The 27,686-nt window shown below is 43.4% G+C and overlaps 1 protein-coding gene across 2 annotated transcripts in view; it reads left to right on the forward strand.

Moving 5' to 3' along the window:
• STX2 (syntaxin 2) overlaps nucleotides 1–27,686 on the forward strand; it is an 87,056-nt gene that overhangs the window by 20,897 nt on the left and 38,473 nt on the right. The gene's annotated exons all lie outside the window — the stretch shown is intronic.

Genomic DNA, 27,686 nt, shown 5'->3' on the forward strand with positions numbered 1-27,686 from the left:
TTACTTGGGGCCTTATTTGAATTTGTTTCTTTTCATTTAAATCATTGCTCTGGAGTGGGGCTGGAGATGAGGGGTTCAGTATGTAGGCTGTCCTGGGGAGAGAAGACAATCTTAGCCCTCTGTCACCACAGCAGCTTGGGGTCAGAGGAGGAGTTCCAGAGCTGGGGGAAGCATGCATGTCTCCTGGCTGGGGGACAGGCTCATGCACATGCACATGCACGCGCACGCGCGCACACACACACTCTCTCTCTCTCTCTCTCTCTCTCTCTCTCTCTCTCTCTCTCTCTCTCTCTGTCTCTGTCTCTGTCTCTCTCAAATATACTGTAGAGAGCTGTCCCTTTCTCCATCTAGGCCCCTTGCTGCCCCAGTGGGTTTATAGCTGTCTCAGTCCCAATCTCTGGCTCCTTGCTGCCCCTCCGGTGATCACTGTATAATATAGCTATAATTTTTGAAAAGCCATGGTAGATGAGAGAGATTCCAGAAGACTGGAAAAGGGCAAATATAGTGCCCATCTGTAAAAATGGAAATGAGTACTACCCTGAAAAGTACAGACCAGTCACTCATCTTCTGTGCCAGGAAAGATAATGGAGCAGATAATTAAGGAATCCATATGCATACATCTGAAAGATAATTAGGTGATAAATAACAGACAGCATGGATTTATAAAGAACAAATTATGTCAAACAAACCTGATTGCTTTCTTTGATAGTGTAACAAGCCTTGTGGATAAGGGAGAAGCAGCATTAGACAAGGTGTGCCTAGACTTTTTAGAAAAGCATTTGATACAGTCTTGCATGATCTTCTTATATTTAAACTGGGAAAATACAACCTAGATGGGTCGTCTTATAAGATAGGTTATCCAACAAGTTATGCACCCTTCTCAGAGATAAACTTAAAAAACAACAAAAGGCCTAGTAGCACTTTATAGACTAACCAAACATGTAGATAGTAACATGAGTTTTCGTGGGCACAGCCCACTTCTTCAGATGACTGGAGTTCATCTGATACCATCTACATGTTTGGTTAGTATATAAGGTGCTACCAGACCTTTTGTTGTTTTTTAAGTTTATTCTGTACAGACTAACTTAGCTACCCCCCTAAAGCTTCTTTCTCAGAGAGTATGGTTCCAGTCAAGTCAGGTTCTACAGGGATCGGTTTTGGGACCGGTTCTGTTCTAGATCTTCATCAGTGATTTAGATGATGGCATACATAGAGTGTATGCTTATAAAGTTCGAAGATGATGAAGCCTCGAGGGGCTTGCAAGTGTTGTAGAGAATAGGATTATAATTCAAACTGATCTGGAGAAACTGAAGAAATGATCTGAAGTAAACAGAATGCAGTTCAATAAGGACAAATGCAAAGTACTCCACTTAGGGAGGTACAGTTGGTTTCACACATACAGAATGGGAAGTGGTTGTTTGGGAAGGAGTACTTCAGAATGTGATCTGGGGTCATAGTGGACCACAAGCTAAATATGAGTCAGCAGTGCAAACGTCATCTGGGATGCATTAACAGGAGTATTGTGAGCAAGTATTTCTGAGTATTTCTCGTGAAATAATTTTTTTTCTACTCTACTCTATGCTGATTAGGCCTCTGCTGAACTATTGTGTCCAGTTCTGGGTACTTCATTTCAGGAAAGATGTGGAGACATTGGAGAAGGTCCAGACAAGAGAAGCAAAACTGATTAAAGGTCTAGAAAACATGATCTTAGAGGGAAAACTGAAAGAATTGGAGTTTGTTTAATTTGGAAAAGAGAAAACTGAGAGAGGACATGATAGCAACTTTCAAGTATTTAAAAGGATGTTGCAAGGAAGAGGGAGATAAATTGTTTTCCTTAACCTTTGATGATTGGAGAAGAAACAATGGGCTTAAATTGCAGCAATAAATGATTAGGATAGACATTAGGAAAAACTTATTTTCAGGATAGTTAAGCACTGGAATAAATTGTAGTTGTAAAAAGTAGTTAATGGGATCTTCATCAGACGTACCAGCTGGCTCGCTGGGAATGGGGCTGCAGGCTTCCCGGGCACATCAGCTCCCTGAGAGCTGACTGCTGTCCCACATTGCAGTATACAGCTTATACTGCAGAGTCCACAGTGTGTAACCATGTAACTGCTAAGATTTTTATTGGTTGCATGTTTACCTAATTAACCACTTTTTATTATCTCTATTCAGTACAGAGAAGTCCCAACAAACCCCAAAATAAATAAAATAACCTGGTCATGTCTGACTAAACATTCTCTGTTCTAATTTCGTATCTGTTGTTCTAAGGTTGTGTTTTTGATTAGGCATGGATAAGAACTCAGTTACTAAATGAAAATTGTGGATATATAACCAGTAACATACCCAATAATGTTATTCTCTGCTGTCAGATCAAATGGTGAATAATATAACTTTGTGCCAGTAAATATAGTGTTGTATGAGGTTAACACTGTTTTCAGCAAAGCTGAATAAACTAGGAAATAAATTATTTTATTTTTATAACCAAATATTCTTTTACCACAAGAGCTTTTTCCTTTGTGACAGACCCAAGCTGGTTACAATAGTTTGATGGTGGGCAGATATGCTGAGAACTAGGAGACTAGCTTTTTGTTTCCTGAGTGAACTGCCAGAGACTGCTGTCACACAGCCTCAGGTGCCTACCTCGATTAATTAAGAACTTACCTGAAGCAGCTGAATAATTGGACACCTGCAGCCAATTAAGATCTGTTGGGCTGCTTTAAAAACCTTCTCCCAGATAAGGGAGGTGGGAGGAAAAGAGTGAAGAACTGGGAAGGCTAACTAGTTGAAGACTGACTTGCTCAGGTACCAGAGGAAAGATATTGTGAGGGATCGTTTGGGAAAGTGGCCCAGGGAAAAAGCTGCCATACCGGGAGTTAAGGGAACCCTGTCTGTTGCCGCTGTCTTAGGGTCCCTGGTCTGGAACCTGGAGTAGTAGGTGTTCCTTTGTTTCCCCCAAACCCTCCCAATGCCACTACAGATTCTGCCCCTCACACGACAGACCAGGACTACAGAGCGGTTTTCACCCCCAACAGTGGACTAGCCTATGATGAATATGGCTCAATAAGCTGTGTCCCCTTACTTCTTAAAAAAAAGAAGAGATTGTGTGGTGGGTCACAGTGAGTCTCTGAGGCAAACTATGTTAAAGTGTGGGATCCATGAGACAGGGTTGGAGTTTTGCCACACCTTTCTCCAGTAAACAGGGCTGGCCTTAGGCCGATTCAGCAGATTCCCCAGTGATTCCCAGAGAAGCGACGCATGACCCTTGCACCAGGAGCACAGCATGTGCGCCAGGAGCTCCCGGGGGGCCATGCATGCGTTGTATTCTCAGGGCATTGCACATGTGTGGGCACACAGTGCATACATTGTGACATCCGGGACGTACAGGGCATGCGTCATGCCTTTGGCGTGCAACTCATGCGCCGTGCCGCCCGGGGCCCTGCGCATGTGCGGCCCTGCCCCCGGAATCAGGCCCCATGCTCTGTAGAGCTGGCCCTGCCAGTAAACATAGATTACAATTAATATTAGCTTCACATAGGGATGTAAATGTGTAGACAACTACATGATTTACTGATAAGCCTAGGCTTATCAGTTAATCTTGTCCATTACATGCACTTTCCCCACCACTTGAAGCAACGTAGAGTGAGCCAGTGTCCATAAAGAGCTGGCTTAAAAGCCAGTTTCCCATGAATGCCAGATCTGCTTGCCTTCTACCCCATGCTGCTGCCTCTGATAAGCAGCAGCACAGAAGGTGAGGGGGAAAGTTGGGAGCCAGTACAGCTTCCTGTGCATGTCAGCTCCATAGACCCGCCTGCCCCTCCCCGTGCTGCCTCTTACAGAGGTTGCGGGGTGGGGAGGAGGCAGAAGTCGGTGCTGGGGGGAGCTGGCCTAAAAGCTGATTCTTCCCAGTACCAGCTCCACGATGCATCTGCCACTCCATGCTGCTTCCTCTATCAGAGGTAGCAGTGTGGGTGGGGGAGACGGGGAAGCATGCGGAGGAGCTGCCTCTGTCCTTGGAGAGCTCAGGTCCTCCGCAGACAGGGGCTGCTGCTGCCTCGCATTGCTGCCTCTGTATCAGACACAGCAGGCAGGAAATGGTCTGCGCAGGAAACCGTTTTTTAAACTGGCTCCCCTCACAGACCATCTCCCACTGGCACCCCGCACTGCTGCCTCTCATACAGAGGCAGCAGCACGGGATTGAAAGAGGATCCCCGGGAGTGGGGCCAGGAACAAAGACTGCCAGCCCCACTTCCGGGAACTAGGGATGTTAAATTTAGTTTACTCAACTAGAGGATAAGTGGGGGAGCCACAGTAGGGTTAGCTTCTGCCCCTGGAGCTAACCCTGCTCAGCTCTACCTTAAAGTGCAGTGGGAGGGATTCAGCACGAGCCAGGACACCAGATTCCTGGGTCGCACTGGATCCCTCCTACTGTGCTTCTTCTTTTTAAATGTATTAAGAGCTGGCAGGCTCTTTATACATTTTAAAAGCAGAGGCACAACATCTGGGACTGGGCACGAGCCAGGAATCATCTGATTCCCAGTTTGCATCCGGTGCCCACTACCCCCCTACTTCTCCTGCTCCTCATGAAGACAGTGCTGGGGCTTTTGAGCCAGCTTCCCCCAGCACTGGCTACTGTCACCCCCTTGCTACTTTTGATAGAAGGAGCGAGTGGGGGGAAGAGACTAGTTGAGGGACTAGTTGACTATCTGATAAGCTTTGCTTTTAACTCTAAGCTTTTGCTTAATGGGTAGTCGACCAGTCGCTTACATCGCTACTGGGGACTATTGAATAGTTGTGTAACTGCTAAAACTTTGTGGTTACACAACTATTCAATTACATGCTGTCTCACATCCCTAACTTTACTGATGTAAGACTTACCATAATTTAGATGGTATGAAATGCAGAAGATCAATTTTAATTTCTTTATATCTAAAAAACAAGTAGACTACACTGATCTTCAGGTCTCTGTGGAACTGTTACTATAAATGAGAAGCATTGCAAGGTTTGTCTGTTCAAACGAAAGATGAATTGCTAGTAATATATTGCTACTGTTTCTTATGACATTTGTTACTAAAGTATATGACCTCCCATTCTTCAAGAGCGCTAACATATTAACATTTTTTTCTTTTCTTCTAATTGAAATAAAAAGTAACAATAAATGACGATGAATTTGTCAATTGGTAGTTTCAACTAGAAGTTGTTTTTCTAAAATGATAAATTGTTCCTAAAAAGCTTGTGTAGTTGAACAAAAGGATATTTTCTTTATACAAAATAAGAGTGATTGAAGTTTTAAAAAATATATCAAATATAAACATTTGAAAGAAATAAAATTTAGGCTATTGAAAATCTGTGATGGATTCAAAAGAAAAGCAAATGTTAACGTTGTCTGAATGGTGTTTTCTCTATTCTTTTATAATTCAGCAATTCATATTTGTGTTTGTCATTCAGGAATATAAATATAAATGAGAATTATTGATCCAAAAATACCTTTTTCATGTGGCTTTTAATACTCTGAAATTTAAGAAATTTGTGTCAATGGTATGACAAAGGAAGCTTGTCGTTTTTTACATTGTCAGGAATGAATAAGTAAGAATAAACATAAGTGGAAGTCTTGACTCCAAAAACAAGCATATTTTTGGATTTGCTGTTGATACTAAATAGTTCTGCATTTTCCTATTATTAAGTAGCACTGTTGTCTTCTCTGAAAGATGCTATCTGGAAAAAGCTTCAGTGCTTTGTGACATGAAAGTGTTTCTATATTTTTTTGGGGAAATAAGTTTCTTGCTAGGCATATTAATACAGAACCTGAGTAAGACCTCATTTAAACTACAATAAAGAACCATATTTTCTGCACCTCTAAGAAGCAATGCAAATGCTTGGGTAAGTGAGGAACTGGGGGAACTGGAAGTAATTTCTAGGAAGGAACCTGGGTGTAAACTTGGATGATGGTTGGGTATGGTAGAAAAACTGTTGAATAGTTCAAAGGTTGAATTGGCTGTTCCAAGCGTTTTAGAAAAGTATTTTCACTAGCTGAAAACTCTGGCTCATGAATTTTCATCAATTGATGCAAAGTGTACAATAGGCCAAGATAATGAGCTTCCCCATGCAAACCCTGAGAGACCTCTTGTCTCTCCTAGTCAGTGAGGCACATCTGCCACTGTCCCCATGTCCCCCTGCCTGTTCTCATCCCTAGCTGGTTGGGAACAGTTGTTGTGTTCTATTGCCACAGCACTCTCCAGTGGGCAAAAGGCAGAACTTCCGCAATATTCCAGGAAAAGCCTTTTCCTGCACAAAATTTAAAATCATGCATGGTTCATTAATAATGCACGCACCCAGTGGTGCAAAACTCCCCCAGAAATAAAAGTTCTGTTGTGATAGTGTAAGAAGGACATATAACCCTTTCCATCATTGAGTAACAAAACATTTTGATTCAGTGGCTGGGATTGCTCTCTACACTGAACAACCTGCTTCTTGCTTTATAATTTGTCACTCGCATCAGAATTATTTGTATATCCTAAACATTTGTAACAGCCATTAAGCAATCCTAAAATGAATTTAATTAATCATCAGAATGCTCTTGGCCCTGGAAATATGGTTGGCAGCATTATGTGGAGTAGCCTTTATTTCTTTTCATGTTATTTTGGAACTCTTATCTTTTTCTCTTCTGCGTTTGTAAGTACCATATGTTCAGTATTCTCACAAATATTGCTTAATGCTTAGGAAGTTTTTCTTTATATGAAACATGTGGAATTATTATTTCCATATTCTGAAAAGGACATCAGGTTCAATCAGCAAATTATTTTTGGGTTTTGCATGCAAAAGACATCATAGCCAAGAATGTCAGTGCAGATTATTCATTGGCAGCACCTAGCCACCTCTTTTTCAGCAATAAATGATTAAAGACTCTTCTTATGTGTGTGAAAATCTCTGAAATATTTAATAGAAAAAACCCATTGAATATGAGGAGACTCACTCAATGTGGATGAAACTGAGTGCTGCACTAAATTATGCTGAAAATGGCTGTTAATACTTGATTGTGGTTTTTTTAAAAAACATTAGACAATGCTTTTTACTTTTGCAGGGATTTCCCAACACCTTCCTTCCCAGTTTTGTGAACTAGTCACATAGAATCATAGACTACTAGGACTGGAAGGGACCTCGAGAGGCATCGAGCCCAGTGCCCTGCCGTCATGGCAGGACCAAATACTGTTTAGACCATCCCTGATAGACATTTATCTAACCTACTCTTAAATATCTCCAGAGGTGGAGATTCCGCAATCTCCCTGGGCAATTTATTCCAGAGTTTGACTACCCTGACAGAACTTTTTCCTAATGTCCTACCTCCTTGCTCCCTTACATGCCAATTTAGTGATTGTTTGGAAATTTGAATTGAAATTGAAACATTAATACACACTTTAAAAGCATATACAATGTATGATAAGATATGTGTATCTGAAAAAGGATAATAGATACGAAAAGTATGATCATAGGCTAGCTTTCTTATATAGCTGTTGTTTTTTATGACGTCAGTGCATTCATTTTGGTGATGTTGTCCAACCTAATAATTTCAAATTATGATTTGTAAGCAAAGTCAAAATGAGCTCTCCCTGACAGCTGGGGGTTGCGGGGGAAAAGGCTTCAGAACCAGATTGTATTTACATTCACACCTAATCTACCTAGGTATCTAGCAAACAGAGCTGTGTTGCCCAAGTGATAGATTTTGGCTGGGTTTGGGTTAAAAATCACTTGAATGGGGAGAAGGAGGGGAGGAATGAAATATTGTTGTTCTTATTGTATGAGTAAAGGGCAGTCGAACTATACTTAACCTGTGCTGATTGAGGGCATCAAGAGAGAGGATGGGGACAGGTGTATTAATTGATGGTCTGTCTGAGTAACAAGTACTATTTGACCTGCCCCTCTTCACTGTTTAAAGACAGAGCTGATTAGGCTCCTTATATAGTCTTTTGTTTGTTAAGTGACCACTACAGCTAAAATCACTGATTATCAGATCTAAGTGCTTAGTCCTGACGTGGGGACAATGTTCCTGCGAGTACAGTGTTTTTGTGTAAGAGAGAGCCCAGACTTCACTAACAGCGAGGTTCCCCCACTGAGAATTCAGCTGAAATCACTGAGAGCTGGGTGGAACCTCAAAAGACCAACTCACAAAGGTCACAGAGGTAGCAGCAGAAGGTGGCAACACAGGGCCATTGGCAACAGAGCAATGGAGTGAACGGTGGCACAACAAACAACAGTGGCCAGAGCGAACAGTGAACAGCTGGAGGAACAAGCAAGCTGCCTTCTTGCCCCCCACCTGGGAGGTGTACTCACGTGAAAGCACCTCTGAACTCTGAATCGCCACTGAGCAAGGACAACACCGGTGAGTGGGGTGAAGTGGAGGGAAAAATGAGGGGCACGTTAAATAACAATTTGTTTGTTGGACTGTATTTTAGTGACTTTTGCTCCAGAATGCTAGATTTGTGACTGGGAATGGAAACTTATATAAATGTGTTTCCTAGTAGGCCAAGATTTTTAAAATGCATTATTTGCCAAGTTTGTTATCTCACATCGTTGCTATCTTGAGAGGTCATTATGTTCGGTAGTTTTTGTACTAAACATTTGTATTATTATTATAATTAATGTTTACAAAAGAATGGTCATACTGGGTCAGACCAGTGGTCCATATAGCCCGGTATCCTGTTTTCTGACAGTGGTCAAAGGCCAGGTGCTTCAGAGGGAATGAACAGGACAGGTAATCAAGTGATCCATCCCCTGTTGTCCATTCCCAGTTTCTGGCAGCAGGTTGGGGCCACTCAGAGCATGGTATTGCATCCTTCCCCATCCTGGCTAATAGCCACTGATGGACCTATTCTCCAGGAATTTATCTAGTACTTTTTAAAATCCTGTTATAGTTTTGGTCTTCACAGCATCCCCTGGCAAAGAGTTCCACGGATTGACTTTATGTTGTGTGAAGAAGTACTTCCATTTGTTTTTTCTTTTTAAACCTGCTGCCTATTAATTTCGCTGGGTGACTGCTAGTTCTTGTGTTATGTGGAGGATTAAATAACATTTCCTTATTCACTTTCTTCACACCAGTCAAGATTTTATAGACCCCCTATCATCATCCTCCCCTTAGTCGTCTCTTTTCTTAGCTGAAAATTCCCAGTCATTTTAATCTCTCCTCCGGTTTCATACCCCTAATCATTTTAGTTGCCCATCTCTGTACCTTTTCCATCTTTTTTGGGATGGGGCGACCAGATCCGCACACAGTATTCAAGATGTGCACGTACCATGGATTTATATAGAGGCAATATGATATTTTCTGTTATGTGTGTTGGTATATTTTGCATTATCCTTATGTTAAATTTGCATTATCCTAACAAAACCTTTAATTTATTTATATCTCTTTTATACATTGCAGGACAAAGAGAAAATAAAAAGACAAAAAATAATACAATAGTTTTTCCACTCAAAGACCTCAAAAACTACCCAAGGTGAAGAACACATCAAGAACCAAGAATATATCAACATGTCATCTGAAGGGTCAAGTGATGTTTCTACATCCGACCAGCCTGAAGCACAAATACAGCTATCTACTGAAGAAACAGTGTCTCCAAAACCTAAAGGCAGTTCCCGATGTTTGTCGATCAAAGTGTTCCCATTTATTGAAATTACAAAAGATGGCTACTGGTGCACCTCTTGCAAAAAAGCTTATGAAGAAGGAAAGCTTTCCAGTGCTGGTAAAAGAGGAGGAGCTTGGTTTGTCAGACCGATCAGCAAAGCCAATGCTGGCAAACCATGTGAAAAGGCAGCAAAACACCAGGCCTCTGGACTGCATCAACATGCAGAAGGTCTTATAAGCCCACTTTCAAAGCCAATTTTAGAAGTACTTAATGAGGCTATTAAAAATTCTGGAGACACAACACAGTTCATGCGAACAAACAGGCTGTGGCATCACACTTTCTATTTAAGCAAGAGATACCACACACTACAAACTGGAGGCCAATGTTAAGTGCATTGTCACTTGTTCATCCTGAAGTTGAATACTGGTTCCGAACAAGACCAGCAAATGCTCACTATCTTTCTGCAAGAAACTCAACTGTATGCGGTGCAACAGTGAAAGACTCAACAGTTGAAAAAGTGAAGAACTTACTCACCACATTCAAAAAATTTGCATACATGGCTCATGGATGCACCGATACAAATGGACATAAAGTATTAAGTCATTGTGTATGTTATCTTGATGTCATTGGTAGGCCAGTAGATGCATTTCTAGATGTTCAAGTTATAGAAAACATATTGGCTGCATCTGTGACCACCCACATCTTGGAAGAGTTAAATGCTTGTCAATTGGACCCCAAACAATGGTTGCTTGTACATTTGATGGAGCTGCAAACTTCTCTGAAAGACATGGTGGTGTACAAGCTTTCCTCAGAGAAAAGTGTAACCCTAATAGCTCCTATACATACTGCAGAGGCCATCTACTCCAACTAGCACTAGTATGAGCTGCAGAATTTTCAAAAGATATTTAAAAAGCTATACATTTAATGTCTTCATTATATTCTTTTTCAGCAAGAGTCCAAAAAGACTGAATATCTTGGAAAATATAGAAGATACACTGGGACTGAAATTCAAATTAGTCCAACCTGGGAAAACCTGCTGGCTTTCTCATGAGTGATCCTTGGCTGTTGTCTTAAAATTACTCCAGCCATTATTACTGGCTTTGGAAGGTATCTACCAAGATGGGATGGATCTAAGTAGTGAGGCTGATGGATTACTTCTGCTACTACGTTCAGAGAAAACTATTGCCATTCTCTCTCTCGTAAATCTACTATTGAAACCACTTGGGTCAATAAACAATGTCATCCAGGCATCTGCTACAACAGTAGTAGATCTTTGTCCAGCAATAGAAGCTACATTTGGATCAATCAGAGAGCTATCCATTAAAAAAGTATTAGAAGAAGCAACGGTTTCAGTCCAGAAGTTGACTAATGAAGGCATTTATATTGAATCCTAAAGTGAAGAGGACAAGAAGTGTTTAAGACAACTGAAAAAGTACACAGACTTTTTTCTTAAAAATCTACAACAGCGACTTCTAGATTCGACTCAGCCCCTACGTAGCTTTTACAGATGCCTGTCCTATAAAATATCAACAGTTGAGTAGAGTGAGGCACTACCAGCAATGGGGCTGCCATGTGCTCAGAACAGAATAGAGACTTTGAACACAGAGTGGAATATCATACAACTAATGAATGAAGATTTAACTTCAACTTCTTTTTTATCATCACTAGTGGCTCGACTGGATCTTTGTGCTATGTTTCTTGGGATGAAAGAAGTAGGAATTCATCTCTTGCTACTCCCAGTCACAACAGCTAGAGTTGAGCATTTTTTTCATCATTGAATAGAATTTTGTGTTCTGAAAGAAGTCGCCTTCTGCCTGATCATGTGATTGAACTAATGAGCATATCAATTGAAGGAATGGAAGTACCAGACACAAGAGAAGCCACCAAAGATGAACGCATTGCATTTGAGAAGTTCATTAACAGAGTTGTGCAAAATTATAACAGGAAACCAAGAAGGATGTAGACGTAGTGCTTCATAGAAGGCTTGAGTAGCCAACTTTAATTTGTGTGATTTTAAAAGATGAGTTAAATCTAATAAAATGGTCATGAAACATTTTTCAGTGTTTACTATGGTCCCATACAGCCCACCTTCATCCTCACGGTCTCACCCTTCATTGGCCCTGAAATCCCCCCGTAAATTCGAACACCTCCCCTAATTTCAATTCCTGGGGAAAACACTGCACTTTTGACACATAAGAAAATTGTCAGATCTTCCAGATCACCAGAGGAATAACTGCATCATATACATTGCACATAACATCGAAGGTGTGGGTGCTCATTTAACAACAATGCTAAAGTAGCGTTAATATTATCTGTACTGTTGGTCACAACTGAAATAACCTTCCATGGACCAATTTCATTGATTCAGTTTTTTAAATGGTCAGCAAAATATTGGACTATTGCTAAGTTGTGCATCGGAAAGAGTAAATCACTGGTTGTGGAGTTGTTTCCATTAGCTGATGATATACTCATGAGTATTGCTCCATTCATCAGACGAGAAGGGCTTGTGAGAAGATAGAATGGTAAGAACACCAGCTCTTTTTTGCATTCATCTGCTTTGGCATTCAGAAGACTTCCTGCAAACTGTTTCCTGTTTGGTAGCTTATAATTTGGATGCAATTTCTGGACAAATTCTAGAGTATAAGGATTTTGGATTATATGAAACTTTGTACAGTGAAGCCTTTGTTATCTTGCACTCTGCTAATCAGAAAACTTTAACCAGCATTGCTCCCAGCCACAATACTGTCACATCTTCAGGCACATGGGCCTGGCTTGGTTTACCATGATTGGCTTAACAATTTTTTATTTAAGAAGTACTAATCATCTTTAACTCAAAATAGAAATGTAAGACCAACTGCCTCACACTACAAAACTACCAATATTAAAAACTTGAGTTTTACTATTATTGTCCATTGGTTTTCCCTAGGTTGATGGGACCCTCAGATAACAGGAACACTCTAATCCCACAGTGTGCCGGATAACACAGGTTTTACAGTATTGCTATCATGAATACCTCCTAGCAAATGTACAATAAAATTGACTTTTATGGTTGTGGGACTGTATACCAAAAATTTCATAATAGCAATATGATGGATGTATGAAATCTTTCCAGGAATAGGACTAACCATACACACTAATTAATTCAAATGGGAATGAGGAGTCAGAATAGGGTTAACAATCATTAAATCTCCTACCCTAACTCAGAGTTACGCAGTAAGTAAGCCTCTTCCTTAATAAACATCCGCTATTAAACCCTGAACATCTCATCGCACTCAACAAAGCAAATGACTCTCGTTAAATGCTCATATAAATTAACCCCAATCCTCCCTCTCAACAATAATCCCCTTCCTTAACCTACCTGTCCACATCCCCAGCCAAACTTCCTGATAACATAACAGGTTCTGTGCTAATAAAGGGTATATGACATCACATCTCTGTAGATGTTCTCCTCTTCCTATTCAGTTTCTTCTCCTTGTGATGCTTGAGCCCTCTGTGTTTGCTGCAGGGAGGAGGAGTCTCCTGTGAATGTGTAAGGATCTTGGGAGGAAGGGAGCATCATGCCTGAAACTAATTTGTCTGAAATCTTTTGAAACAACAGCAGTTGGATATAGAACTGAATGGCTATTGGCTGAATATACAAAAAATACTTCATAATCTAGGGAGCATGCCAGAAACATGAGATATTGGCAGTACTGCCAGTATTCTGCCAGTGACATAATCACGTGGCTCCCCTTGGTTGCGAACAGCAAACTGGAGTGGTTAAGTAAACTATCTAGAGTGGTTCAATAGAAACACTGCTATGGTTTTTCTCATGTTTTCATACATTGTTGGCCCATCAGCTCTGATGTGCAAATCGGAATGACTTTGGCTTGTAAGGGAAGAATCTGCAATACTGATAAGTTTTCTAGAGGTAGCTGCGTTAGTCTGTTTTAGCAAAAACAATGAGGAGTCCTATGGCAACTTAAAGACTAACAAGTTTATTAGCGCTTTCATGGGTTGCAGCCCACTGCATCAGATGGATGAAGGGAAAGCTTCAATTTGACAGGGATTTATATATACATACATACAAAGACGGGAGTGTTACATTACTATGCAGCAGACAAATGCTAACAAGCAGTGCTTTTTTTTGTTTAAAAACAAAAACAAAAAAAGGTGCTGGTACTCCAGGGGAAAAGTTGTTGAGCTCTGGCTGGAGGTGCCAGTACTGCGTACCAGGCAGTACAATCACAAAAAAATCACTTGTTAGTAACAAGGCTAATTCTATCAGAGTAGATATGACCCACTTCCAACAGTTAAGTAAGAATACCAGATGGTTGAAAATTACCTTTTGTAGTGATCTAACCATTCTCAGTCCTTATTCAGATCTAGTCTGATTGTCAAGTTTGCACAAGAATTCTAGCTCTGCAGTGTGTTTTTTTAGAAGGTTTTTTTTTCTAAAGTATTGCAACTTCTAAGTCTGTTATTGAGTGTCCAGGGAGATTGAAGTGCTCTTCTACTGGTTTTTGAATGTTACTGTTCTTGACTTCTGATTTGTGTCCATTTATTCTTTTGCTTAGAGACAGTCTGGTTTGGCCTGTGAATATGGCTGAGGGGCACTGCTGGCACATGATGACATAGAATCATAGAACTGGAAGAGACTTTGAGAGGTCGAGTCCAGTCCCCTGCCCTCATGGCAGTCCCAAGCACTAACTAGATCATCACTGACAGGTGTCTGTCTAACCTGCTCTGACTTAAATCTCTCCAGTGATAGAGATTCCACAACCCCTGTAGGCAATTTATTCCAGCATTTAATCACCCTGACAGTTGTGAAGTTTTTCCTAATGTCCAACATAAATTACCTCTCTTGCTGCTGCTATAAAAGCCCATTGCTTTTTGTCCTATCCTCAGAGGCCAAGGAGAACAATTTTTCTCCTTCCACTTTGGAACACCCTTTTAGATACTTGAAAACTGCTCTCATGCCCCCTCTCAATAGGGTTGCCAACCATAAATTTACAGACAGTCCGTAAAAAATTAGCCTAAATTGGACACATCCATAAAAAAAATTTAAGTGTCCGTAAATTTCATAAAAGTGCAATAAAATTTCAAAAACTAGCAATTATTCTATAGCAATTACATTTCTTCTGTGCAGTGGAAATTGGACGTTTTAGTTGTCAGTGTTTGGATGTACAGTCACAAAATGGAAAACTTCCAGGACCATGACTAACAAAATGAAAGTGAGTTAAACAGCATATTGTTCTTGTAATGTATGAATGACACTGATTACTTTTCACTTTTGGCCATTTATGTCGTCTTAATAATATAGTATAAAAATTATGTCCATAAAAAAATGTATCTGTCCGTAAATTTTTTCCATTTTGTCCGTAAATGAAATTTCTGTGGGCTGGCAACCCTGCCTCTCAATCTTCTCTTTTCTAAACTAAACAACCCCAGTTCTCTCAGTTTTTCCTCATAGGTCATGTTTTCTAGACCTTTAATTATTTTTGTTGATTTTCTCTGGATCTTCTCCAATTTTTCCACATCTTTCTTGAATTGTGGTGCCCGAAACTGGATACAATACTCCAACTGAGGTCTAATCAGTGCAGAGTAGAGCAGAAGAATGACTTCTCATGTCTTGCTCACAACATTGTTCTTAATGAATCCCAGAATCATGTTTGCTTTTTTTTGCAAGTGTCGCACTGTTGACTCATGTTTAATTTGTTGTCCACTATGACCCCTAGATTCCTATCAGAAGTACTTCTTCCTAGATAGTCACTTCCCCTTCTGTATGTGTGAAACTAATTGTTCCTTCCTAAGTGAGGTACTTTGCAATTGTCCTTATTTAAACTTCATCCTATCTACCTCAGACCATTTCTCCAGTTTTTCCAGATCATTTTGAATTTTGACCCTATCCTCCAACCTTGCAACTGTTCCCAGCTCTGTTTCATCTACAAACTTAATTATCGTACTCTCTATGCCATCATCTAAATCATGGATGAAGATATTGAACAGAAACAGTCTGAAAACAGAACACCACTTATGCCGTTTAAGCATGTCTATGAACGATAAATAACTACCGTATATACTCGAGTATAAGCCGACCCGAATATAAGCCGAGGCACCTAATTTTACCACAAAGAACTGGGAAAAAATATTGACTCGAATATAAGCCTAGGGTAGGAAATGAGGTAGCTACTGGTAAATGTAAAAAATGAAGATAGATATCAATAAAATTACATGAATATTTATTTCAAAGAAAAACAATAACCTAGCTCTGTAAGTGGAAAAGGGGGTCAACAAAAACAATATGGTATCAAAAATACCAGTCACACACGGGAACAGACACTCGAACACTCGGCCCAACCAGCTCAGCCCCCGCCGCCCCCGCCCGGACCTTTCCCAGGCCAGAGCCCCTCTCGGCTGCTCCCCGAGCCTCCCTGCCAGCGGCCCCGGGGCAAGGCCGCTGGCTCTGAGCAGCACCTGTGGGCGCACTCGCAACCCAAGCGGCCGGCAGAGGCTCCGAGCGCCCCGCGCAGCGACGGCCCCCGACACACGAAGCCCAGCCTGCTCCCAGCAGCGCCCCCCGCCCCGAGCGCCTTGGTTACCGGGGACGGAGCTCCGGGCTCACGCGGCTAGACCCAGCCGGCGGCAGAGACGCGCTGAGCCCAACCGCGAGCAGGAGGCTGACTCGAGTATAAGCCGAGGGGGGCATTTTTCAGCACAAAAAATGTGCTGAAAAACTCGGCTTATATTCTCTGAAAATGGTTATCCAGCCAGTTATGCACCCACCTTACCGTAACCCCATCTATGTTGCATTTCCCTAGTTTATTGATGAGAAGGTCATGCAAGATGGTGTCAAATGCCTTATTAAAGTCTAGGTACACTATATCCACCACTTCTTCCTTATCCATAAGGCTTGATATCCTATCAAAGAAAGTTGTCAGATTGATTTAACATGATTTGTTCTTTACAAATCCAAGGTGGCTGTTACTAATCACCTTATTATCTTCTACATGTTTGCAGATGGATTCCTGAATTACTTCCTCCATTATCTTCCCTGGCACAGAAGTTAAACTGACTAGTTTGTAGTTTTGTGGCTTGTTCTTATTTCCTTTGTTATAGATGGGCACTGTTTGCCCCTTTTCAGTCTTCTGGAATCTCTCCTGACTTCCGTGATTTTTTCAAAGATGATAGCTAAAGGCAGATACTTCCTCTGTCAGCTCTTTGAGTATTCTAGGATGCATTTCATTGGGCTCTGATGACTTGCAGACATCTAACTTCTGTAAGTAATTTTTAGCTTGTTCTCTTTTTATTTTAACTTCTAAACCTACCCCATTTCCATTAGGCATCCCTTCACCATCCATTTTCTTGACAAAAACTGAAACAAATAAATCATTAAGCACCTCTCCCATTTCCAAGTTTCCTATTATTGTTTCTTCTTCTTCAGTGAACAATGGGCCTACCTTGTCCTTGGTCCTAATATACTTGTAGAACATCTTCTGGTTACCATTTATGTCTCTAGATAGATTTAGCTTGTTTTGTGCCTTGGCATTTCTAATCTTGCCTCTGCCTACATGTGTTCTTTGCTTATATTTATCCTTTGTAATTTGACCTACTTTCCACTTTTTATATGACTCCTTTTTTATTTTTATATTATGTAATATCTCCCGGTTGATCCAAGGTGGTCACCTGCCATATTTTCTATTTTTCCTATGCAGAGGAATAGTTTGCCTTTGGGCCCTTAATAATGTCCCTTTTAAAAAACTGCCAACTCTCTTCAGTTGTTTTTCCTCCTAGTCATAGCTTCCCATGGACCTTAAATTTATAAATTATTGGTGATTGCCTATCTCTTAGAACTAGAAGGGACCTTGAAAGGTCATTGGGTCCAGTTCCTTGCCTTTCCAGCAGGACCAAATACCAATCCTGACAAATTTTTGCCCCAAATGGCCTCCTCAAGGATTGAACTCACAACCCTGGGTTTAGCAGGCCAATGCTCAAACCACTGAGCTATCCCTCCCTTTACCTCCCAGTTCCTTGAGTTTACTAAAATCTGCCTTTCTGAAAGCCAATGTCTCTGTTTTGCTGTTCTCCTTTCTACCATTCCTTAGAATCATGTATTATGATTTCATGGTTACTTTCACCTGAGCTGCCTTCCACTTTCCAGTTTTCAACCAGTTCCTCCCTAATTGTTAAAATCAAATCAAGAACAGCTTCGCTCTAGTAGCTTTCTCAACCTTTTGAATAAAAAAATGTCTCTAATGTAGTCCAAGAACTTATTGAATAATCTGTGCCCCGTTATATTAGTAACCCATGTCTGGAGAGTTGAAGTCCCCCATTGCCACCAGATCCTGCACTTTGGATGATTTTGTTATTTGTTTAAAAAAAGCCTCATCTACCTCTTCTGCCTGGGAAGTATATCCCTAGCATGATATCACCCTTATTTTTTACCCCTTTTAACCTAAATCAGAGACTCTCAACAAGTCTGTCTTCTATATACAGTGATAGTAGATGTGCAGATGAACGAGCCCCTGGTGGTATGGCCAATGTGATTTGTTCCTATGATGTAGCCACTAGGGCAGACATGTGGACAAAGTTGGCAATGGAGTTTGTTGCAGGATTTGGTTCCTGGGTAAGTGTTTCTATTATGTGGGGTTTAGGTTGTGAATATTTGTTTCAGCTTGGGGACCTGTCAGTAAGTGAGGACTAGCTTTCCTCCTAAAGTATGTGAGAGTGAAAGATTGTCATCGAGGATGGGTTATATATCCTTGATAATGTGCTGGAGAAGTTTTAGCTGAGGGCTGTAAGTAATGGCCAGTAGTATTCTGTTGCTTTCTTTGTTGGGTCTGTCCTGTAGTAGGTGACTTAGGGGTGTCTGTCTGGCTGTGTCAGTCTGTTTCTTCACTTCCTCAGGCAGATATCGTAGTTTTAAGAGTGCTTAACAGATCTTGTATAAGGATGTTAAATTGTGGTTAATTTACTAGTCAAGTAGTCGATGGAATTTCCATCAACCACTCAACTAGTTGGTAGGCACTTCTTCATTCTTCTTCGAGTGGTCCCTGTGGGTGTTCCATTGTTGGTGTTGGGCTTTTCCTGGCACCACAGGTCGGAGATTTTCCCTAGCCATAGTTGGCCGGACTGCACATACGTGGTAAGCACTATGTGTTGTTCACGCCTTTTTTGTCTCGCGCGGTCTGGCTCCCGCCAGTTCCTCTCATCCTTGGTTGTAGGCGGAGCGTAACATCTCTCCGGAGATACGATTCCTCCCTGTATACAATAGTTTAGATTAGTCATAGTTTTCAGTATTAGTTACTTAGTGTAGTTGTTAGTCAGTTAATTTTTTTTTTAATTTAACAGTATCTCAGTATTATAGTTAGACCTCTGTCCTTTAGTTACAGAGGTAGGTTTGAGCCTTCAAAATGGTTCCCCGGGCTTTAAGAAATGTTTGGAATGTCGAGAGGCCATGCCTGCATCCGACGGTCATTCCGCATGCATCCACTGCCTCGGGGAAATGCATGTCCTACAAAAGTGCATTCACATACAAAGCTAATGGCCAGAGCCCGGAGAGACAAGGAGATGTGCCTAAAGATGATTTCTCTCAACAAGGTGCTACAACCAATGACTCCCTCTTCGCAGCCATCTTCTGAACCACTTAGGTCGCATAAGCGAGCAGCTTCTCCCCCAGCATCTACAGCTGCCAACAAAGTCAGGGCGTCCCCTGCAAGATCTCTCCTGGCTGTATCTGAAAGCCGAATCAGCAAGGGAGATACGCTCAGGATCTCCAGCATTCTCCACAAGCCGGTGATAAGTCAATATCGGCATCAAAGCCTCCAGCGCTGAGGTCACTGGCACCGTCCCTATAACCGGTGCAGAGAGGCGCTGATAAAAATTCTCCAACACTGCAATTTCTGACACCATCGGTAGCCTCTTCACCTCTGACACCTGGGCATTCCCCAAGACCTTGTGCTTCGGCACCATCTGCTACAATCAGTATGGCACCACTAATAGAGCTCATGGTCTTCTGAACTGGCCTCGGTACCATCTACCTTAGTGATGCCAAGGTGCACCTCACCACAGGTACCATCCACAGCGATGCGCATGGCGCTGCCTCACACAGTGCCATGCACTTCAGTACCTACCAGGGCACCACACACCTCAGCGCCATCCACGGGCACCGCGTAGTTTGGAATCACTGTCAGCACCGCACACCTTGGCATTGCTCACGGTGCAGGCCACCTCAGCACCGTACACGGTACAGTGCACCTCGGCACCGTCTACGGGGCACTCTTCCTGACATGCTCCCATCTCAGTGGTCTCACAGGGGCTGTCAGCGCCGTGGGCAACGTCAGTCCCCACAAAGGCAGTCCAGAAATCTATGGCACAACACATATCAGTTTTACCATCACCTATCCCCATCACCACCAAGTTGTCTGTCACCGGTCAGTCGACAATAATATTATAGTCCCTCAGGGCACGCAAGCTCTTTGGCCATTGACTCAAGGGAACACTATTCAGGACACTTGGAGAGGCAATCCCGGGCCCCATCAAGGAGATCTTACTATGGACCATATTCACCAAACAGGTCCCCGTATTCACCTTGCCGCCATTGCCACGGTAGCAGGATGTTGTCCTGTCATTCCTCATGCACTAGATCCCGGCATGATAACAGTTATTGCCAAAGGCCTCGTTATTACTCGGGTCATATGCGCACTGGCGCTCATCTTGCGGTTGTCGTTCACCTCAAACCGTAATTCCCTATGCTGAATCTCAGCCAACAGATCGGCCTCCAACACTAGCTGAACCAACCCGGGACACGCAGGCTCAAGTCTCTGAACCGGAGGAGGGGCAACTGTCTGACCCGGAGGAACCGGACCCACAGATGTCGCTAACCAACCAATTGTCCTCATTCCCAGATGAAGCCGTGTTCCCAGGGGATATGTCGCCTCCTGACGACCTGAAACATTTTCAAGATCTGTTCAAAGATGTTGCAGAGTCCCAACATGTATAATTAGCAGAAGTTCAAACCAAACAGTATCGCCTGCTTAAAAACCTGCAACCGTAACAAAGTGAAAATCGCGATACCTATTGATGAAGCGATTATGGAGTCAGCAGAAGAGATCTGGCAGACGCCCTGACTTCAGTCCCTTCAATGAGTAAGCGAGCAGATAAAAGGTATTTTGTCCCCTCAAAGGGATTAGAATTTCTATTTAATCACCCGCAGCCAAATTCTTTGGTGGTCGACGCTTCTCAGGATAGGTCTACAACGCCCCAATATAGAAGTACAACAGGTGACAAGAAATTGAACATTTTTGGGAGAAAAGTGTATTCTTCGGCTACACTGCTCCTTTGTATAACTAAATACTCTGCTTCACTATCAAATCACAGTTTTGATAACTGTTCAAAACTAACGGACTTACTCCAGCATCTTCCTGACTCCAAAAAGCGCATACTTAAAGCCATTGTTCAAGAAGGCTACAATGGAGCAAGAGCTAGTCTGCAGATTGCAATGGACGTGGCCAATACAGGTGCTCGAGCTACGGCAACAGCGATTGCCATGCGACGATTGTCATGGCTTGCTGTAGCGGCGGTTTTGAGGGAACTTCGGAACAAAGTGGAGGACCTCCCATTTGAGAAGCATAAACTGTTTGCTGAAAAGACAGACAAAGTCCTCCATTCGGGTAAAGACACCCTGACTACACTATGCACTCTGAGCATGTATACCCCTCCTTACAAGACGAAGCGATATTACCCATATCAAAGGCAGTACAATTTCCAGTACCATAGAGAGCAACGACGTCCCTTTGATCAGCCCAGACAGAAACAGCGCATGCAATGTAAACGCACCCAGCCGTCACGTGTGACTACTCAACCGGGACAGACGCAGCAAATTTGACTTCTCCATTGAAGTCTGCAAACCACCTGCCATTGTTTTACCAACCACCAGGACCATCCTCTATTCCATCACAGACTTCGGCCCTTTTACCACCAATGGGTCGAAATAACAACATATCGATGTGTCCTGGAGGTCGTAAGGTCAGGTCTCGCAATCTCATTTACTTCAATTTTTCTTCGAGTGGCCCCGTGGGTGCTCCACTCTAGGTGCCAGGTCCCGTTCCGGCGCCGCAGCTTGGAGACTTTTCATAGCCATGCTCCCCAGGCTCGCGCATGCGTGCTTCCCCAGGATAGCGTTCGCACCTTTGATCAGCAGCGCACGAGCCAGCAACCGTCAGTTCCTCTCAACTGCCTCAGGTTGTGGTTGGAGCTCCCTGAACTCTTTCTTCAGTGATGTTTTTAGATAGTTTTCTATCTATAAGTAGTTAAAGTTTAGTATTAGTTGTGTTCCTATTACTTGTTCTGTTCAAAAAGGGGGGAAAAAAAGTTTTTCTCTCAAAACCGTTTTTCTTTGAGAAGCACTGCAGCAAAGCGCTAAAGTGGTGATATTGACTACCCACAACGGGAATTACACAGGCATTCAGTTTCTCTAACTGTGCTGACAATGCCTGGATCAACTGGCTTTAAAAAATGTTCAGTGTGACATGAAGCCATGCCAACGGCTGATGGGCATGACACTTGTATCAGGTGCCTGGGGTAAGCTCATGTCCCTGAAAAGTGCACCCATTGTTGCAAGCTAATCTCAAGAGCCCGGAGGGAGCGGGAGATGAAGATAAAGATGTTAATGTTTGGCAAGGCATTGCAGCCTGACCCGATCCCTCCTGCAGCCACAAAAACCTCCAAGCGTAAGAGGAGAGTGGCTTCTCCGGGACCGGCTGTCTCAAAAACATCAAAGCCGTCCCCAACGCGCTCTCTCCTTGCGGTAGCCACATCAGCAAGGACTTCCAAGGTGACCCCCAGGGGGTCCGGACAACTTGCTCAGGCTGGCATGAGAGAGCTCCCACCGCCCAGAGTGAGAGCGGCTTCGGTGCCGACATCAGGAGCGGTGCCGCAGCTGGCTGGCAAGTCTGCACCGGTTTCAGCTGCGTGCTCCCTGAAATTGACAGAGGCACCAGTGCCGCAGTTGACCAGCAGCTCAACACTGGCTTCAGCGCCACCGGCTGTAACGACGCCTGCCTCACCGGCCCCGATGATGGTAATGGTACTGTCCCCTCCAGCACCGGTATCCAAGGCAGAACACTTCAATGCCTCAGACTCGGCACCATTGTTAACCCCGGCACCGGGCATTCTACCAGCACCGGCATCAGCGCAGCAACAGCTGATTTCCCTGGCACTGCTTCATTTCCACTCAGTGCCTGGCTCCCCTGTGGCTGTGGGGATGGATGAGGCTTCAAGACCTAAGAAGTCATTATCAAAGACCCATTATAGGGACAGGTCTGTTTCTCCAGCTGTTTCACCAGGAAGGCATAGTCGCTATCGTGACTATAATGTTTCTCCTTCACGGATCACGTACATCCGGTGTAATTATAGGGACGCAGTGTATTTAGAGGCACGTCGGTCCCGTTCACAATCTCGTTCACCTTCCCGATTTTCAAGGTACGGGTCTGTTAGACGCTGTCCATGTCGCGTCTATTGTATTCAACATGGTAGTGCACGCTCCTCTCGACACTCCTGCCTGTCGCGTTCTGAGCAGTATTACGAGCGCTATCATAGATCATATGGTGATCGTCCCCAGCGTGACCATACACCATCATCTCATAGGGGATCTTCCTGCATCTGCCAGCCACCAACAGCAGAATACTTACCTCACTGATCACAACACTTAGACTCACCTTCTCCAGCTAAGAGTCCAACGATTCAGCTAGACCAATCCGAACCGGAAGAGGGACAGTTGTCTGAAGCAGAAGACCCTAAACCGGAAACCTCTCCAGCAGACTGCTCCTCATCTTCCCCGGATGAGGCGATATGCCCAGGTGACATCTCTCCACTGGATGATCTGAAACACTTTCAGGATCTCTTCAAACGAGTGGCAGGCACACAGGAAATACAGCTGGCGGATGTTCCAGTTAAAAGGCACCGTCTCTTGAAAAATCTCTGCCCACAACAACGTGCAAAGGTTGCATTACCGATTGATGACACGATCATGGAAGTGGCGGATGAGATATGACAAACCCCAACATTGGTTACACCTACGAGTAAAAAGGCTGACAGAAAATATTTTGTACAAGCGAAAGGATTGGACTTTTTATTCACTCACCCCCAGCCTAACTCGTTGCTAGTAGACACAGCACAATGTAGGAGTAAAGTGCCACGGTAAAGAAATACGCTTCTGGACAAGGACAATAAAAAATTAGATATTTTTGGTAGGAAAGTCTACTCTTCAGCCACACTGTTACTACGCATTGCAAACTATTCGGCCCATCTATCGAACCATAATTTCGATAATTATTCAAAACTAGCAGACTTACTGCACCATCTCCCAGACAACAAGAAACCACTCCTGAAAGCAATAGTACAAGAAGGGTATGCATTATGTAGCACTGCACTACAGATTGCCATGGATGTGGCTGACACAGCGGCTCGAGCCACTGCTACAGGTATTGCCATGAGGAGATCATCATGGCTTTTGTCAGCAAGGGCTCCAAGGGAGATGCAAAACAAGGTTGAGGATCTACCATTTGACAAGCTTAAGTCTTTGCAGCAAACACCGATGAAGTCCTTCACTCGGGAAAAGACTCACGTACCACTCTACGTACTCTTGGGATGTACACATCTTCCTTCAAATCTAGACGTTATTTCCCTTACCAACGAAGATACGATTTTAATTTTTCTAGACAACAAGCATGTCCCTTCAACAACCAGCGTCCTAGGCAACACCCTCAGTGCTAGCGGCCACAGCAGAGCCGTTCGACCAATCATTTGATTTGCTTGTCGAGGATGCAGCCAACTGCCCATAATCAATACGGAAAACGAAACTCTTCATCTTTTTCACCATCGCCTACGATCATTTTATCACCAGTGGTCCGACATCACCACGGACAGATGGGTGCTAGAGGTAGTACAGTCCAGCCTCTCCATCCCCTTTCTCTCTATTCCCCTACCACTCCCCCTACCCCGTCCCTCTTCAGGGACCCCTCTCACGAGCAACTGCTGAAGCAAGAAGTTCAATGTTTGCTCACCATCGGGCGATAGAGAGAGTTCCCAAACAGTTCTGGGGAAAAGGCTTTTATTCCCAATATTTTCTCAAACCAAAGAAGTCGGGAGGTTGGAGACCCATCCTAGACCTTTGAAAGCTAAACCGGCATCTTTGAAAGCATCGTTTCAAGATGGTAACCTTATCAACTATTATTCCATCGTTGAACAAAAGGGATTGGTTTGCAGTCCTCGATTTGCAGGACGCCTATTTCCACGTAGAGATTCACGTGGCTCACAAGCGTTTTCTTCACTTCCAATTGGGGGACGAGCACAGTATAGGGTTATACCATTTGGACTAGCGTGTGCTTTCAGAGTTTTCACCAAAACATTAGCAGTGGGCGTGGCCCACCTGCGCAGACTGGGAGTAACAATATTCCCCTATTTAGACGATTGTCTCCTCAGGGGCACGACATATATGGATACGTGCCATATGGTTCAGACAGTATCCGATGAATTTGCTGCTCTGTGCCTTCTCATAAACATAAAGAAGTCATCACTAGTTCCGTCCCAAAACCTCATTTTCATAGGTGCATGACTCGATTCAACCATGGCACGAGCATATTTACCAACGGAACGTTTTATGGTAATCAAAGATCTGGTACACACTTTGGTGCATGCTCCAACAATTCCCACATTCTTCTGTCTACAGCTGTTGGGGCATATGGCTGCTGCCACCATCGTAGTGCACAATGCAAGGTTACGTTTTCGTTGCCTCCAGCACTGGTTAGCCACGGTTTACATTCCGGCGAAACACAGTGTTCACAGGCTGATAGTGGGCACACAGTATGTCCGGGAGTCCCTACAGTGGTGGGCCAACCCGGCCAATCTTCTCACGGGCATTCCATTTCATCGCCCACAACCTACAGCAGAAATAACCACAGATGCCTCCCTGACAGGTTGGGGAGCTCACATGAGCAATCTCACGGTCCAGGGACGCTGGTTGACAAAAGAAATGCTACTGCATATCACTGTGCTTGAGTTGAGAGCGGTGCGGCATGCTTAGAAGCATTTCCAGTTTCACATTCAGAATACAACGACCAGGATTCTAACGGACAATGTGGCGACCATGTTTTATATCAACAAACAAGGAGGTGCCTGATCCCGTACTCTTTGCGCAGAGAGCATCCGTTTATGGAATTGATATATCAACAACACCACAATTCTAACAGCTTCGTATCTTCCAGGTGTCGACAACTTAATAGCGGACTCTCAGCAGGCGTTTTCCACGCGACCACGAGTGGGAGGTTCGCATGGATGTGCAGATCCTTAGAGTTTTACATTGACAGAACGCGGGGTTTTAGGAAAACAGACCGTTTGCTGGTATCATTAGCGCACCATTCAAAAGGACAGCCTCTAACTTCTCAGCATATTTCGAAACTGATAGTTTCATGTATATCCATGTGCCACTCGCTACGAGGGAAGCCTCTCCTTTCTCTTCCGAAGGCTCATTCAGCTAGCGCAGTTGCTACTACTACGGCCTTTCTGAGTGGAGTGTCCTTTCATGACATTTGCAGAGTGGCAACATAGTCTTCTAATGTGACTTTTATGAAGCACTACACTATAGTCAATCAGTTTGCTTCAGACTCTTCTGTGGCTACAGTAGTATTTAATCGTGCTGGTAGTCTTGATTCCGGAGCGCTCTAATCCTGTTCTGGATACTGCTACAGAGTCACCTAGAGTGAAGCACCCATGGGGCCACTCAAAGAAGAAAAAAGTTACTCGCCCTGTGAAGTAATGATTGTTCTTCGAGATGTGCCCCATGGGTGCTCCACGACCCACCTTTCTTCCCCGCTCCGGAATTGTTCTTTATTTTTTCTTCCAGATGAGCAGGTGAGAGGAACTGACGGTTGCCTGCTTGCATGCAGCTGATCAAAGGCGCAAACACTATCCTGGGGAAGTACACATGCGTGAGCCGGCGGAATATGGCTATGAAAAGTCTCCAAGCCGCAGCGCTGGGACGGGACCCGACACCTAGAGTGGAGCACCCACGGGGCACATCTTGAAGAACAATCATTACTTCACAGGGTAACTTCTTTTTCCTCCTTCCTCCCCACCAACCCTGTCCCTCTTCAGGGACCCATCTCATGAAGAACTCCTGAAACAAGAAGTGCACCATTTACTATAAATAGGAGCTGTAGAGAGGGTTTCGTTGCAGTTCAAGGGAAGAGAGTTTTATTCCTGTTACTTTTTAACACAAAAGAAAACAGGAGGATGAAGGCCCATTTTGGATCTGCAAAGACTGAACCGATACCTCTGAAAACACTTCAAATGGTCACTCACATCCATAATTCCAGCCCTCGACTTACAGGATGCTTATTTTCACATCACTATTCATCATGCTTACTGTCAATTCCTTCGCTTTGTAGTCAACAATACTCACTTCCAGAACCGCATTCTACCGTTCAGCTTGGCTTCAGCCCCAAGAGTCTTTTCCAAGACGTTATCGGTGGTGGCTGCCCATCTATGCCGCAATGCCGTTATTATCTTCCCATATCTAGATGATTGTTTGCTAAAGGCAAGAACTCGGCAGGAGGCATCTCGCATGGTATCTATAGTTAGACACACATTCGACTCCCTCGGACTCATTATCAATCAGCAGAAGTCCACAGTGGAACCCAATCAAGTTATAAATTTCATAGGGGCATGCTAGATTTCATTAATGCAAGGGCATACTTGCCAATCGAGCAGTTCCAAGCGCTACAAGACCTAATTGCTGTCCTACAACAAGCCCTCATCGTATCACACTTCTTTACGGCTCATCGGTCATATGGCTGCCACCATGTTCGTGGTCATGCACTCCCATCTTCACTTACGATGCTTGCAGCATTGGATAGCGTCAGTATACATTCCAGCAAAACACGACATCCACAGATTGGTTACTCCTCCACCTCAGGTCTGTCTCTCCTTGCTCTGGTGGACCAAATCACAGAACTTGATGGGCAGGTATTCCATTCCGTTATCCTCAACCTGCCTTCCAGATAACTATGGATGCATCCCTCCTATGAT

The sequence above is a fragment of the Pelodiscus sinensis genome, chromosome Z, assembly GCF_052426305.1.
Source record: "Pelodiscus sinensis isolate ZL-2025 chromosome Z, ASM5242630v1, whole genome shotgun sequence".
NCBI classification, from domain to species: domain Eukaryota; kingdom Metazoa; phylum Chordata; order Testudines; family Trionychidae; genus Pelodiscus; species Pelodiscus sinensis.